The sequence below is a fragment of the Priapulus caudatus genome, unplaced genomic scaffold (assembly GCF_000485595.1).
Source record: "Priapulus caudatus unplaced genomic scaffold, Priapulus_caudatus-5.0.1 Scaffold1308, whole genome shotgun sequence".
Lineage (NCBI taxonomy): Eukaryota > Metazoa > Priapulida > Priapulimorpha > Priapulimorphida > Priapulidae > Priapulus > Priapulus caudatus.
The window spans coordinates 3,255-12,272 of record NW_014578369.1 but is presented as its reverse complement, the minus strand read 5'-3'; positions in this window follow the sequence as shown (position 1 = coordinate 12,272).

Genomic DNA, 9,018 nt, shown 5'->3' with positions numbered 1-9,018 from the left:
TCCCTTCTCCCCCTCCTTCTCCCCTTCCTCCTTCTCCGCCAGCTTCTCCCCCTCCTTCTCCCCTTCCTCCTTCTCCGCCAGCTTCTCCCCCTCCTTCTCCCCTTCCTCCTTCTCCACCAGCTTCTCCCCTCCTCCTTCTCCACCAGCTTCTCCCCTCCTCCTTCTCCACCAGCTTCTCCTATTCCTCATTCTTCACTAGCTTCTCTCTACTCCACCTACTAGTACTACTCTAAACTTCCTCTTCCCTCCCCCTCCCCCTCCCTACACTGCTCCTTCGCTACCCTGTACCAGAACTTGGTATTTTACACAAACCTTCAAGTGTACACAACCTATCGTAACACAAAGACGAGCTGTCATTGGTCGGGTCGGCACGCATGCGGGGGCGGGGGCGGTCCTATCTCAGATATTTCGCACTCGTCAGATATTTCGCACGACACCGGACGGACGGACTCATGGTATTACGCAATCGGGAACCCTCGGACCATTTAACAGAATAGCATTTTTCTAGGCATGACGGGAAGAGTCGAATGGGTTTTCCGATTGGGAATTACGGTAGGAAATCAGCCAATCAGCGCTGAGACAGGAATGAGATCGTTTTTCATTGTATACGTGCGCTTGAATTTTTTATTTCACATTAGAAAGGGTTAGAACTCTTTGCAATTGTTACTATCAGAAACTAGAATCTTCTCGTCCGTGATGCATTGCTGGAGCGGCCAGGGAATTTTTAAAGGAAGCCTACTTTTTCGTTTAAAATCACATTGCAAAGTGGCCATTTCGAGTGCGTGCCGGGAGAAGATTGTTTACAAAAAAATTATGGAAGTATTTTTGAGTTAACAGCATATACTGCGACTTAATATACTGTCACTTGCGACTCAAAAAAACTTCCGCTGATTTATGGGAATTTTTTCGCAAGTATGGCCGCCAATGGGAAATTATTTCTCACGTGGTACCTCATAGCGCTGTTGCTGTTGCTGAGCTGCATGCGTGACCGCGTGGACGGCAGGCCGCTCTCATTCTCATAACGACCGACAGCCAGCGCCAAAAGGAACACGAGGAAGGAGATGCGACCAGGTCATGAACGGGAGCAAGAGACAGAGTGAGTGATGGGGAGAGTGCGACATTTAGAGAGCAGTTGTGAGAGAGAAGGGATAGAAGGAGAGAGACACCGAGAGGAAGAGTGAACGCGTGCGCAAAAGAGAGAAAGACGGGTGAGAGAAAAAAAGAGCGACAGAGATAGGAATGAGCAAGAGAGGCAGAGAGGAACCAAGCGCAGCTTGTAAAACGATAATGCCCCGTGGCGGTGTAACGACCAAGTATGGCTCCATGGCGCATGATGACCGCCTGAATGCTGCAGGCAATGACGCAGGACTCCGCCATGCTTCCGCCGCGAAACATACATAAATGTTGTAATGATTGGGCCTTCTCCAACGCATCATTCATCTCGTTAGAGGCAGCGATGATGTGGGTTTCCTGAATCCATACCAGTACCAGGGTGAGACTACAATAATACAAACTACCCTCACCCTCAATGATGCTACACAGCACGCTGGGTACTTTACTCTTCCGCAGCATTCTTGATGTTTGGCCGGATGACGCACGTGAACTCGGGAAGTTTCTACGCGGCATTTCCATCATTCGCCCACACTCCGATGAGCCAAGCAGAGACCTTATAAGCAGCACCGCCGGCCACAGGGCTAAGATGATCAAGAGATTGCACACGGCAGCACTCAGTTTTACATGTGTTCGTTGGCACTTTGCTTCGTTATACCTTTCGATTGGCGCAAGAGCGTAGCCCTCGTATAGACGCCGCCATTATCATCGCCACTAACCTAAGCTCTGTAGATATTATTGTAGCAGAATCAATATGCCAATATACCAATGCCAATATACCAATGTTATTCAAAGTGGTGTGCAGAGCCATTGTTGCTAGCATATCGAAAATGCTGTAGAGACACGCTTGTCGGTATAGCCTAACATGCTGGGAAGACGTTATTGCTAGGAGCTGTGAAGTAATCCTTGCTACTACTAGCCGCTCAATATACTGTTAGTGTTAACAAGAGATTGATACTCAGCCACCAACTTCAGGAGAAAAAAATGAGCTATAAAGAATAGCATCCTGTGTACGTCCCGAATTTCTAGCACCAGCAAGTAGTATATTTGTGTGTTATTTGTACAAAATAAAATGAATGAAAATACAATTAGTGTTTCTGTTTACTTTTCATGCTTATATACCTTCTTTATAAATTTGCCGGTACATTCGATGTAACCAAACGCTCGACACAAATACAACTCCCATTAATTCGAAACTCTTGTATCTTGTATCTTGTATCTTGGGGTCCATCTCTTGTATTTCACAAAGCACTGATTCTATCTTTGGAATGTGCGAGAAAATCCTGTAGATAATGAAATTCTGTCTACAAGTTAGCATTAATTATTTTACTTTCTCTAATTGATAATGCCTTTCTAACATATTCTAGTGCTGGTTTTAGTATTTTCGGGTCACCACTTTTCCAATCTTCTACTCGTTCCCCTTTATTATACCCTTTATATACCTTATACATAAATATAAATGCTCCAAATTTTCTTTTTTTCCTTTCGTCACACAAATCTCATATATCATTACTGTAGTTATTTTTCAAATAACTTTTTAAGTTTATCATGCACGTCTTACACCTAAACACAAAGCATGCATCATCAGATGACAGTTTTGTCATATATGGCTTTAATACGTAGCTTTCGATATTTATCATTTTCATTTTTGTTTTCTCACCAGACCTTATGGTATCTCTCATAATTACTGTTTTTAAAATAGCCTCCTTCACATATTTTTTCCATTCTTTCTTATGTTGTGAACCAATAGTCATAAGTGACATGCTTATGTCATATTCCTTCAGGATTTCTAAAGCCTCATTTGCCCAATTACTTCCAATTTATTTAATTTGTTCTAAAAATACTCTTTTTATTAATCTGTCATTTTCTAACTTAATAATGTATTGCAATAACATTAACGTTTTATAACATATTCTATCTTTTATTGGTATTATTCCACTTTCTATTCTTAGTGCCTCTAGTGGTGTCTTGCTGTGCGCTTCGAGTATCCTTCTTAAACATTCATTTTGGAAATTCTCTACCATTTTTTTTCTCTTCCTTAGTCAGATTAGTCCAAGTTTCGCTATTATTTAGTAGTGAAGGCCTCTTGCGTGAACTCTTGCGTGGCGCCCAGATGCAGCTAGCCGATATAGCGAACATCTGCGGTAAACGAGGCATTGGCAAAATTATTGTGGCAGCCATGGAAATGCCTTGTAAACTTAAGCGGGAGTTTCTAATATAGACTTCTTTCTGCATTTTTCTCCTTCGTTTTCTTTCCGATGCACTGAATTGAACTGGTTTGCCCACCATTGTTTATCGTTTAGTTGATCTAGCGTGAAAGGGAATGTCGCAAACATTTTTGTTTGAAAAAATTTAAAAAACACAAATAGCGTTTCGCAGTTATATTTATAATTTTGCCAAACATAATACACATGAACATATTATATTGTTTATTTTTCCTATATTATATATTCTATATAGCTAACACAAATCAAAACAGAAACTGTTTGGGCACCACTTTGTGCACCATACACAAATCACGATGACATCGACCACTGCAACCAGTGCAGCAAGTGCCAGCAACCGAAAGACGCCAGTATCTGTACAGTATAGTGCTAGACAACAGGAATTCAAATTGTCTAGATTTTTGCAAATTTAACCAACGTAAAAACATTTTTATCAGGTGAGAGTTTGGGGATATATTTAGTAACGTTAGTACTAACTTTTGATGTAAAAAAAATTACAAAAATAAGGTTTAAACTATAACTTTCAGGAGATTCGTGACGTAGTCTCGTCGTAGACAATGGAAAGTGACGTTACGAAATGTTGGGTATAGGTGCGGGCGGACAGCCGAAAACTTTGGCACATCCGGGACTTGCTTAACCTAGCAACTAGCTGTGACGGTGAAAACAACAGCCTGTCTCCGTGAGCTTACACACGCAATACCCCATTTCCAAACCAAAAGCATACTAATTTCCTTGCATATATGCCGAAAACTTGAATAGTAGTAGGTTGTCACAATCATATATATTGCACTGATAAGAAAAGATGGTTTTTTGAGCTGCCAAAATGACATAAGAGTCCAGAGAGGCGTGATAAGGCATAAGTGGCTGACTGCCACTTAAATGTAAATGAGTAAATGAGTCAATGTAAATGGTACGCACTGGAGTCCGTCAAAATTCTCCACTATTTGTTCTGATCATTTCGTGACAGGTAACTACTATTTTATAACTGCGTGTGTGTGTGCGGGCGCGCGTGCGTGTGTGCGTGCGTGCGTGCGTGTGTGCGTGTGAGTGTGTCACTGTGTGTGCGAGTGCGTGTGCGTGTGCGTGCGTCTGTGTGTGTGTGCGTGCGTGCGTGCGTGCGTGTGCGCGCGTGCGTGTTTGTGTGTTCCTGTGTGTGCGTGTGCGTGTGTCGGTGTCGGTCTGTGCGTTAGCGTGTGCGTGTGCGTGTGAGGTGTCACGTGTATGCGAGTGCGGTGTGCGTGTGCGTGTGGTGTTAGAGTGTTTCACTGTTGTACGATCTCGTGTGCGTGTGCATGCGAGTGCGTGTGGGCGTGTGGCGTGCTATGTGGTGGCCGTCGTGCGTGTGCGTGTGCGTCTGGTTTTGTGTGTGCGTGTGCGTCGAGTGTGTCACGCGTTGCGTTGCGCCGAGTGTGTCATGCGTGTGCGCTGTGCGTGTGGGGATGTGCGTTGCGTGTGCGTGTGACGTGTGCGTGTGCGTGCGTCTGCGTGCGTCGTGCGTGCGTGCGTGGCGTGCTGCGTGCGGTGCGCGCGCGTTGTTGTGTATGTCTTGTGTGCGCGCGTGTGGGTGTGGATATGCGCAGCGTATGTCGTGTGCTGTGTGTGCGAGTGCGTGTGCGTGTGCGTGTGCGTGTGCGTGTGCGTGTGCGTGTGCGTGTGAGTGTGTAACTGTGTGTGCGTGTGCGTGCGTTCGTGCGTGTGCGCGCGTGCGTGTGCGTGTGCGTGTGAGTATGTCACTGTGTGTGCAAGTGCGTGTGCGTGTGCGTGTTTGTGTGTCACCGTGTGTGCGTGTGCGTGTGCGTGGGCGTGTGCGTGTGAGTGTTTGTGTGAGTGTTTGTGTGTCACCGTGTGTGCTTGTACGTGTGCGTGTGCGTGTGCGTGTGCGTGTGCGTGTGCGTGTGAGTGTGTCACTGTGTGTACGTGTGCGTGTGCATGTGAGTGCGTGTGCGTGTGCGTGCATGTGCGTGTGCGTGTGCGTGTGCGTGTGCGTGCGTGTTTGTGTGTGCGTGTGCGTGTGCGTCAGAGTGTGTCACTGCGTATGCGTATGCGTGTGCGTGTGCCTGTGCGTGTGCGTGTTGTGTGTGCGCGTGTGCGTATGCGTGTGCATGTGCGTGTGCGTGCGTGGGTGTGCGTGTGCGTGCGTGCGTGCGTGCGTGTGCGCGCGTGCGTGTTTGTGTGCCCTTGTGTGTGTGCGAGTGCGAGTGTGTGTGCGTGTGCGTGTGCGTGTGCGTGTGAGTGTGTCACTGCGTGTGTGAGTGCGTGTGCGTGTGTGTGCGTGTGCGTGGGAGTGTCACTGTGTGTGCGTGTGCGTGTGCGTGTGTGTGTGCGTGCGCAGGTGTAATCTTGGACTTTATTTTTGTTTCACGAGACCTGGGGCAATTTTATTCAACTAATGCAAAGCAAACAAATAAGAATAGTTTAAAATATTTATCTTATGTATCTTATGTATCATATGTATCTTACATAATGTCATAATTATAGCTACAGAAAGACTATCTATATACTCGTAAGGCATATTAGAAGAAATATCATGAAAAAAAACTAAGTGACGGATAATTCGTATCGTTATGCAGTAATCCTATATGGGCGCCAGTGACGCGATCGTGTTGTTTTCACCGGCGTTCTGCTGGTGGTCACGTGACTACTGATCTGTGACGTAGCTTCGCCCGCACCTATAGAGGCTACAATGCATCGTGCTCACGGGGATTCACGCTGTGAATATGTGAATGGCACGAACCCAAGCGGACAATCTATCCACCATGTCGAAGATAACACATACATAACACAGCATGACGCAGACTTTTTATCCCGCTGCGCCGCAAGGGCAGCTGTAACATCAGCCGCCACGTCAGCAATAGATCCTGCACGAGTGTTAAATAATTATTATTATAACTGAGTCTCTATTATCGCTCGGTGAGTGTTATAACTATTGGGAGTTACTGTTAGGCCTATAACTGAGCGTTTTAATTATTATAACCGAGTGGTAAACAATTATAGCTAAGCGTTATAACCCCGTGTAATAATTATTGTAACTGAGTGTTATTATACTTAGTACCATACTATAATTGAGTTATATGCCTATTAGAACTGAGTGAGATAAATAAATGCTATTATTGTTAGGTAGGCAAACTGCATGGCGGCAAGAAGTGCGGCTATAATTAAGCTGGCGCGCCTCAATAAACTGGACGCCGGTTACGGGCACGTTGTTACATGGTTGACCACTTGCTAGTTGCACGCCATTGATATTATTGTAATGATATAAGACGCCGTCGCTCGTTGTAGCCCCACACACACCCTAATTTCCGTCGCCATTTCTTATGAATATCTGGCACCGAGTGCACTACACAAAATTAGATGCCCGTTTGTTTGAATCAGGTGCACTATGCATGGGTGCACGTGTTTTGAAGGTGCCATTTGCAAATTAATTGTCGCTATAATCAAATATGCCATGGTGTTACGATGTGTTTAATTCCAATTTTCTATCCTATAACAGCATAAATTCGTAATATTTTTCAATTTGGTGTAATCAGTAACATATCTGCTATTAAGTGAGACTACATTTCGCTATATTTTTCCAGACTTTGCGATTTGAACAATGATCTCGGAGTCCTGGGAACTTGGTATATATAATTTCCTTTGCGGCACACCAGTCTCACGATGACGCGATGCTAGTTTTCGAATATGTGCCAACAGCGTGTGCGTGCGTGCTTGTATTTGTGCGTGTGTGTTAGGATGGGCGTGCGTGCTTGCATTTGTGCGTGTGTGTCAGGATGTGCGTGCGTGTCAGCGCCGCCTTACACTCCTCTCTCAGCGCGTGTGTGCGTGCGTGCGTGCGTGCGTGCGTGCGTGTATGTGTGTGTATGTGTGTGTGTCAGCGCCGCCCTACACTCGTCTCTCAGCGCTGCTGTACACGCCCTACAGTGGTCAGCAGACGAGGTGGCGAGCGCCGGCAGCGATCGTCTCAAGCGCTATGAATAAAATACACGAAATTCAATTTTGATAAGGAAATTCTCTCACATTTCTCTATAATCATGCCTCGGTGCTCTTACATGAAGCGTCGCAGATCAGAGCCGTGGGCCATGCTGCGTCTTCACTGAAGCCTGCTGAAGCCATGGTGAAGCACTATTCAAGCCAAACCCGCGCGCTCACAGATGCATAGAATTAGTTATTTCACTAATACCTGGCTTATGTGCGTGTCCGTAATATTCGGTCCGATCAATGAAATCGTATGCAAAATTATATCGACTTTGTTAATTGGCTTCTTGCCAGAATATGCGCATCTGTAAAGTCATTTCTTCATAATCGAAATAGATGGATAGATAGAAACAGACAGACTTGCATGCATACGCTGGTGCACGCGCCTTTGTATACTAGTCTCATTGTTTTAAAACATCGTAACATAAACTATATTATCACGCTCGCAAAAAGTCTAGTCAGTCAAAATAAAAACCCGGGCCAATCCGCCTTTGTAGCAAAATTTATTGTTCACGTTTAAATAGCGGCGAATGCAAACAATATCAGCGCAGGAAAAACAAGCACGCGCAGCCTGCTTGGCGGCGGGGGCAGCAGCGTAGTAACTTGTCGTGTTGATTCCTGTAACCCGCGCTCGTCGTCGTAACAACACGTGTAATAGACGGGCTGCAATCTACGGCCTCGTTTTCAGCCGCTATAAATCTCACGCTGGACCGCGCAGAGTAACGAAAGTTACTGGGTGCTGGGAGGAAGAAATCTGAGCTATATATCAAGCGCGACATTAATATATATATATATATATATATATACTATAGTAATATATATAGTATTATATAGAGAGAGAGAGAGACGGAGAGAGAGAGAGAGAGAGAGAGAGAGAGAGAGAGAGAGAGAAAGCGCGGGAAGAGAGAAGCGAGAGTGCACGCGGAGGAGGAAGAGGGAGAGCGTGCGAGAGAGAGGCGAAAAATGAATATATATATATAGGCCCATATATATATATATATATAATATTAGGAATGAATATAAACGAATGCTTGTCTTTATCCACTCATGATGAGCTGCGACAAGTGTGAACACTAGTAGTATATAGGTCTCTATGTGTCAAGATAGGTACTCACTTGCACAAGCAGAACCAGCCAGACATGCTGATGTCTCTCTATAGTTTATCGCCCCAAGGTTACAATCGCTTTACACTCGCACAATTCACCAAGTGTCCGACAGAATCCAGCACCGAGTCTCTCATCAGATACTGCATGGTGCTCGCGTTGCTGTGACAACCCGGAATACATAGATGCCATACTCCTCAGCATCAGTATTAGTAGCATCAACGTCAGTGTGTGCGGCAGTAGCAGCGTCACTAGCAGCGTCAGTAGCAGCGTCAGTAGCAGCGTCAGTAGCAGCGTCAGTAGCAGGGCCAGTAGCAGCGTCAGTAGCAGCGTCAGTAGCAGTGTCAGTAGAAGCGGCAGTAGCAGCGTCAGTAGAAGCGTCAGTAGCAAGGTTTACACTGACAGCACCCACCCCCTTGTGGGATGTCTGACAATCACAGATTATCCCACGATAAAGGTCCGAGTATGGTCTGTTCTTTAGAGCTTAATTCACACTAAAAGCACACACGCAATGTATGATCTTTCGAAGTTTTGTGCACAATGAAGGCCCACACGCAGGATGTGATTCGAATCTCATTCTCCTCCGTAATGTTCCGTAGAAACTGCAA